The sequence below is a fragment of the Etheostoma spectabile genome, chromosome 2 (genome assembly GCF_008692095.1).
Source record: "Etheostoma spectabile isolate EspeVRDwgs_2016 chromosome 2, UIUC_Espe_1.0, whole genome shotgun sequence".
Lineage (NCBI taxonomy): Eukaryota > Metazoa > Chordata > Actinopteri > Perciformes > Percidae > Etheostoma > Etheostoma spectabile.
Window position 1 is genome coordinate 5150431 of NC_045734.1, and position 6938 is coordinate 5157368.

The 6938-nt window shown below is 38.7% G+C and overlaps 1 protein-coding gene and 2 long non-coding RNA genes across 3 annotated transcripts in view; 1 reads left to right on the plus strand and 2 right to left on the minus strand.

Annotated features, from left to right (window-relative positions):
- The window catches only part of LOC116696413 (sodium/potassium/calcium exchanger 3), an 82170-nt gene that overhangs the window by 33190 nt on the left and 42042 nt on the right, over nt 1–6938 (minus strand). The gene's annotated exons all lie outside the window — the stretch shown is intronic.
- Nucleotides 1–6938, plus strand: part of LOC116696664 (uncharacterized) — a 12288-nt gene that overhangs the window by 1080 nt on the left and 4270 nt on the right. Inside the window, exon 2 of the long non-coding RNA XR_004333801.1 lies at nt 6371–6378. This is a non-coding gene — a long non-coding RNA (uncharacterized LOC116696664). The remainder of the gene's footprint in view (nt 1–6370; nt 6379–6938) is intronic.
- Nucleotides 4364–6000, minus strand: LOC116696675 (uncharacterized). The gene is made up of 4 exons (XR_004333803.1): nt 5700–6000; nt 4891–4960; nt 4677–4757; nt 4364–4473 (listed from the first exon to the last, which is right to left on the minus strand). It is a non-coding gene; the product is annotated as an uncharacterized LOC116696675 (long non-coding RNA).

The window sequence follows — 6938 nt, forward strand, 5'->3', positions numbered from 1 at the left end:
CTGGTAAACTGGTAAACCTTGTGACGACATATATCCAACTGCTATCTGTTAAATTTTCCCCACGTTACTCTGTGACTGTCTACATATAGAAACTAAGCTGTGAGGTGCAGGGAACAACTCTGACTGGCACATGATCAGACAGTTGTTTACAGAGCAGTAGATTGGCTTTGCAACAAAAAAAAAACCCGGAGCATTTACAATATTGCTCGATCATGCAAATTTGATCGTCAGAAGCCCAAATCGTGATCGTGATTAAAATTTGATTAATTGTGCAGCCCTAGAAAGTCCCGAAAAAGGTACAGTTGAACCAAATTTCGGAACCGAATTAGCTGTAGGCTAATATTACTTGTTGCTAAAGTAACCACAAAATGTAGTTAGCTGCTGTTAGCTAGTTAGCTCGGTTAGCTGTGCAGCTGTCAAATAAGTCGACACAGCCCCAGGCTGCAAAGAGCCAAAGCCGGGAAGAAAACCATGTCAGTGGTGTATTTCCTAAAAACTGGCCTCTTCCAGTTATTAGACCTGAAATGACATATTTATATTTATATTTATGTTATATCTATGTTATGTTGTATTAATGTGAAGTTATCATAACAAAGACATTGACAGGTTATATAGTTATGCTTGATTTCAAGTTGTCGTAACATTAATGTCAAGTTGACATGAACATTCACAAAGACTCCTTCGTGTTCATGATAGGTCATATCAGTTGTATGCACTTCTTTTCAAATAAAATGTTAGAGTATTTACGGTTCCCAAAGCCAAGAATAAACGTTCACACTCACCATATTAACCGTTTCCATAGTCATTAGTTGCAGCCCTAGCTTAATACCTTTTTTTAAAGGCATTTGCAAAATAAATCAAGTTTCCATATGGCATATTATGCTGAGTATGAGTAGAAACTGTCACTGCCTTTATTTAGCTTGTTCTCTGGTTTACTGCCTACAAACCTGTTTGAAGGAATTTGTGTGATTGTAGTGCATGTCAGTTCAAACACATGCAGTCACAGTGGGCAATCTTATTTCCTCAGTTCTGGCCCATTTTCTCTTTTTCCAAAAAAACAGTGGAAGGGTGGAAAGGTACAACAGCATTGTAACTATACAACAACCTATGCAGGTAGAAGTCCTGATTGTCTTTCCTGAAACTCACAAAACGTTGTTCTCTCCCATGCGCCCACATGTGCGCCAATGGGCGTGCTGGTCTTACAGGGAGGTGTGTTCAGGTGAATTCTTGTGATACTGCTATCTTGAGGCAGCGGGAAGTGATTGCTCCATCGACCAACAAAAACTGGTCTGAAGTCAATAGCGCAGCATTTCACACAGCGCGCACACTATGCTTGTTACACACAATTAGGGAAGCGCAGCAGCACACAAACGTGCAAAAAATTACAAATAAAACATTTGACAAATCTGCCACAAATTGGCCATCATAATAACAATGCGCCAAGGTACCAACACGCATGACTTTGGGAATGGGAGATGACTCTGATTGGTTTATTGCATGGTACGCCCAAAACACACCTATGAAGTAATGAAGACACTAGCAAAACCCTTTTGAACCAACCATGCGCACGGACCGTTTTTCCGCCATTAAACTACACTGAAAAAAATAACATGTTGGATTAACTTAATTCAATAGTGGACATTGGTTGCACACAGTTGTTTTGCTTTGGCAGCAAATTAAACAATTGAGTTAAATTAACACAAGGTATTCATGTTCAATACACCTGTGTATTTTGTGTTGATACCGAGTGATTGAAACATGTTTTCATAAAGTAATTTGTGCTCTTGGAACATTTTAATCCTTCACAATTTCATCACGTTTTTTCAACACTATTCAATAATTTTTACTCCAATACTTTGGTCACTTAAATACTACACATTTTTTCATAATATATAGTAGTATTATTCTAGTGTCAATACACAATTTTTTTGGCACTAAAACAGATTGTATTGTTCTCTAAAGATGGTTGCCTGTAACCACTAGTAACCTTCACAAGAAAATGTCTAATTTCACTGCAGTGACCTAGGTAAGAATTGAACTGACATTACTGTTTACTGTAAAACAATCAACAGTGAACAAGTAACGTCAGTTTTTCAGTGTTTTACCAACTCAGTCAATGGAAACTGGACATTTTTCTTTTGAAAAAGGTTTCTGACAACCATCTTTGAGGAGAACAATACAACAAAATGTTCAGTCCTCATTGTCGAGATTAAATTAAGTAACAATTGTAATTTAACACTTCAAGTAACTATAAAACGATTTAAAATGCAAAAACATGAGTTACCATTCCAGCAATCATTTATTTTAATGTCAAATACCTTTCTATTAACGCTCTTTATCATTAAAATGACCCATTTTTACCAGTTGCATTTGCAGTTGCAAAACCTTTATTCAAGAGCCAAACTTCCAACACTCACAAAGAATCTGGTCATTAACTAACATTCAAGGTTTAAGTGTCACTTACAAACACAGGTAAATATTTCAAAAATGTTACGCTGCCTTCAGTCCGGCCATGAATTCACCCTGTACATACATTGGCTTGCATAAGTGTACACCCCCATGCTTAAAAAAACATCTTTAGGAAATTGATCTTAATGCCGTTATTAAAAAAAATAGGAAAATCCAACCTTTAAGGACACCAATTTTCTTTGTGAATGAAAAATCTATTGGAAATAAATAAATTAAGGACTGTGTCAATATCTAATGCAATACTGTTGTAGGAAATGGAACAGTGGTTGAACTTCAATAATATAAGGTTAAAGTTTTTAAATTCACGTAAACTAAAACCATCACTGGTCCCACAGATAGGGGCTGCACACGAAAAATGTTCCCTATAAGAGCCAGTCTGAGTTGTATTCTTAGAAGTATTAAAACTCTTTACTGCACTGAATTAACTAAAGATCCGGTTTCCACACGGCCCTGATGGCATTATCAACTGTGTACAGTTCTCAATCCCTTCACCTGTAAGACAGATAAACTAAGACTGAAGAATGCTGCCAATCAGAGTCTTGTAAGGGGAAATACTGGCCCGTCCACATGGCCGTAAAGGAATGAACACTTGGCCTCACGTGCACAAACACAGTGAGCTCTCCTTACTGGAGCAGTTCTGTCTTTAGCTTGGGCTTTCCTGAGAGTTAAGTCACTCCAACTCCATTAAAACCTTTTGATCCCTTCAAAGTTAGCGGAGCTGTGACGGAACCTCTGTTCAAAGAGTAACAAAGTCCACCAGCAAGGCTTTGATGGGCCATGCTGTCCAAATCTTGAAGAACCACCACACCCCGATGATGATGCCAACATCAGAAAGTCATTGCCTGGCGTCTGTTTGGTGACGTAAATTCCCACTGTCGCTTTCAGATGGCACTCAGCGCAGTGGCCTCAGTCATGTCCTGGTTAAAGATAAAAACATTTCTTGAAGCTTTAAAAATAAATAAAAATAAAATGATTGCATCTGAATGCAGCAATTGCTAGTTTATTTATACCCATGTAAGCAGCATAGGAGAGTACTACAGCCAAACAATGCCCTGGCATGCTGCCATTCATGGTCAATTAATGGAGAAAAAAGGATTCCAGATCAAATGAAGAGGAGCCTTCAATCTTTACAAACTAATGTAAAGATTGAATTTTCATCTACATTTTTTCTGGAACTTGTTTTCATGTTCTTGGATTTTTATCATTAACCTGGATTTATCCAAGTCCCAATTCTGCCCTTGTCAGATGAGGGTCAGTGTAGTGTAGAAAGATGGTGGAATTTTCCTTCTTTCAATAAATTTGAATTGTTTGTCACACTGCCTTAATCCCTAATGTAAGAGACAATGTGTCAGAGGGGTCAAAATAGGTTGTTTTTCACTTTCATAATGGGGGACTTTGGAGAAAAAGTGGACTGTTTTGACCATTTGTTATAATCTCACCGTGTACTCCCGCTCCAAGACGTCTGGATTCTCATTCAGATAGATGCAGTCCTTTAATGTGGGACTCCCTTCTGGCATCAATGTCACCCTTAAGAAATAAAACAAAGAAAATAAAGATTATTGAACTCAAATTTTCAGTAGCACAGAAGAAAGTGATCATAGACTGACTTCAGTCAGCATGTGACACCAGTACCTATAAAACAACAGGACTACCTGTTTGGACTGGACTTTATATCATCTCCAGGGATGAGATGTATATACATATATGTTTTTTTATATTTGAAGAAAAAAAATTCTCACAGTGGGACAGTGAATGCATGATTAAAATGTATCAGTAATCAGTACTCACAGGTAAAGGGAGTTGCGCTCTGCAATGCCTGTATATACATCTTATACTGACCTAATGCAATGCAGATCCACTTTATAGTTAAACAATGTAGAGTTGAAGGTTCTTACTGTCATCATGGCAGATATGACTTTCAGCTTTTTTCCCTGCTCCCCGGCCGCTTTGCAAACACTTTGATTGTAGAGGCATGGCTGGGATGCTCTTAAACTCTGCGTTTATCTGAAACATGAAAATATTTTCACAGAATTTAGAAGACATTTCTAACATCAAATCTATACCTGCCCGCCATATCATGGCGTGCACTGTGCATGGTTAATCATCTGGGTTCTGCTATGGAATATTTGAAACACATCCTAATAAAGTCAAGCATTACTTTCACACATCTCATTACACAACTAGTCAGGGCAGAATTTTTTTATTACCTCCGTTGCATCAAAAAGGGCGGTTGTTTGAAATTTGCAATCCAAGAACATTCACGTTACAACCTCATTAAACTTCTAGCCCTATTCATTGTGAAAGTGGAAACAACGAAGGATTCAAAATTAGGGTAAACACGGTTCAAGCAGGCCACATTTTAATATTTAAAATGTATATTTATATACAAAATTAAGAGCAAATACAACGTCCTGGTCTCACCACAAAAACTTGAGCCCACGATCCATCAACTGACTCCAGGTGAAATGCAGAGTTGAGTTTGTCTGTCAATCTGCAGCAAAACAGGAAAAAATAATCTAGTCATTACAACTATATTTCAAGAAACATCACTTAGGTGTACACTCACTGGCAACTTTATTTAGGTAACTGCATACAACATTGTAAATATCAAAATAATAATGTGATTATTGCCTTCTCTAATGTGAACAGAGACTACCTGTTCCATGTTCAAACACTGGGCTGACCGTGCAAAGCCAAGCTTGTTCCCAAAAAGAGTTGTGTAGGCTACGTCAAGTGTGGCAGGCACCCTACGTGGTTATTAGGCTACTACCACTGCGTTACCACAGAGCAGACCGTTAATGTGTTGTTTTGAATTTCCTCTCCGTCTGCTCATGGTCCCATTGCAAGGTGTGTGTGTGTGGGGGGGGGGGGGGGGGCCGCCGTCGTCGTCGTCGCTAACTTAATGTCGCTGATAACGTTAGCTAAGGCTTCGACGCCAAACTTACTAACGCTACGGTCACGGTGCAATTTACACACAATGTAACTGAACAGTCAGTTGGCAAACCAATACTAACAGAAACAGACTAATGAACACCGCAAAGTTAAATGTAAGATGAACGGCTCCCGCGCAAAAAACTAGCTAGCTAATTCAAATAAAACATGGTGATAAAATAGCGCGAGCAAAGAAACTCACGGTGCCTATTTAACGTTACGTAGTAACTCTCAAGACATTAAACTACATTTGGCTGAGCTTTATCAACAGTATTTAATTAGAAAATCCATATACTTACCGACCGAATAGTGGCGTGGAGTACAGTACGACGAGCCCTTTGATGTGACCGTTGCCTGCTTCTTCTGGCAACAATGTAAAGCGCGCCAGACGAGATCACGTGCGGTATCACGAGAATTACATCGCTTCTTTATTGACTCACTTCATGCCAACATGATCTGAACAAATTCACGTACCCTCTTTGCATATTATGTAGTTTCTACACTATAGAGTTACGTTTAACTTTAAAACATGAGTTAATTGTGTTAAATGCATCCAAGACATTTACATAAATCCAAGAGTAGGCCAGTCTCCTTTTTTTCAGTGTAGTAAAAGTGGATATGGGCATGCCCTTACCACACCTGCGCCATGCATTTCACACCGTGCGCATAGATTGTTTAAATCAGGCCCATAGAGTTTTTAAAGGTTAGACATCACAGGGAAATAGTTTGTAATATTGTATTTTAGGGGCTTTTTTGGTTATTTTAATATCTAAGCATCCTAGAAAAGGTTACTTCCATTTGCCATTCTGCAGAAGGAAAAGGCTAACTCAGAGGGTGGGCATACTGTAAGTAGTGACATGCCTATAATGCCAGAAACTTACTGGCAAAATGGTCCATTCTGTATCTCAGTGCTCTGTTTATACACATCAAAGTTCCCCAGAGATGCTGCTCTGCTGGCATGAGCTTCCAGTACAGTTAGTCCCCCCCCAGAGACTATGAGCAGAACACCACATGGGTCATCATGTACTGGAACATTCTGCCTGCCATGTGCCAGTCATATAAGAGAGGCCAGTGGAGTTGGTCATGCATGTGCTGAACCAATACTGCCAGAGGACAAGAGAAGAGAAGAGAAGATTAAAACGATTGAAATATTTAATCGCGATTAATCGCATTAATGTCATAGTTAACTCGCAATTAATTGTAATTAATCACATATTTTTATCTATTCTAAGTGTCCCTTGATTTATTTTTGTCCCATTTTTTTTTTTTCATTTTAATGCTCTTATCAACATGGAAAAGTAGATTGGCTCGCTTTGTGCAAACTTTTTTTTATTGAAAACACCAGTGTTCAGTTTAACATAGTAATGTTATTACTTAGAGCAGTCACTCACACTTGGAGCTAACAATCTCTCACTCAATGTAACACTGTCCACCAATAAAAGGGTGAAAAAAAATACTTTGACGGGGGGAGGAGGGGGGCGGTATTTCAGACTGGACGTGCTGCGATGATAGCTCAGTTCACAACGACAAAACACACA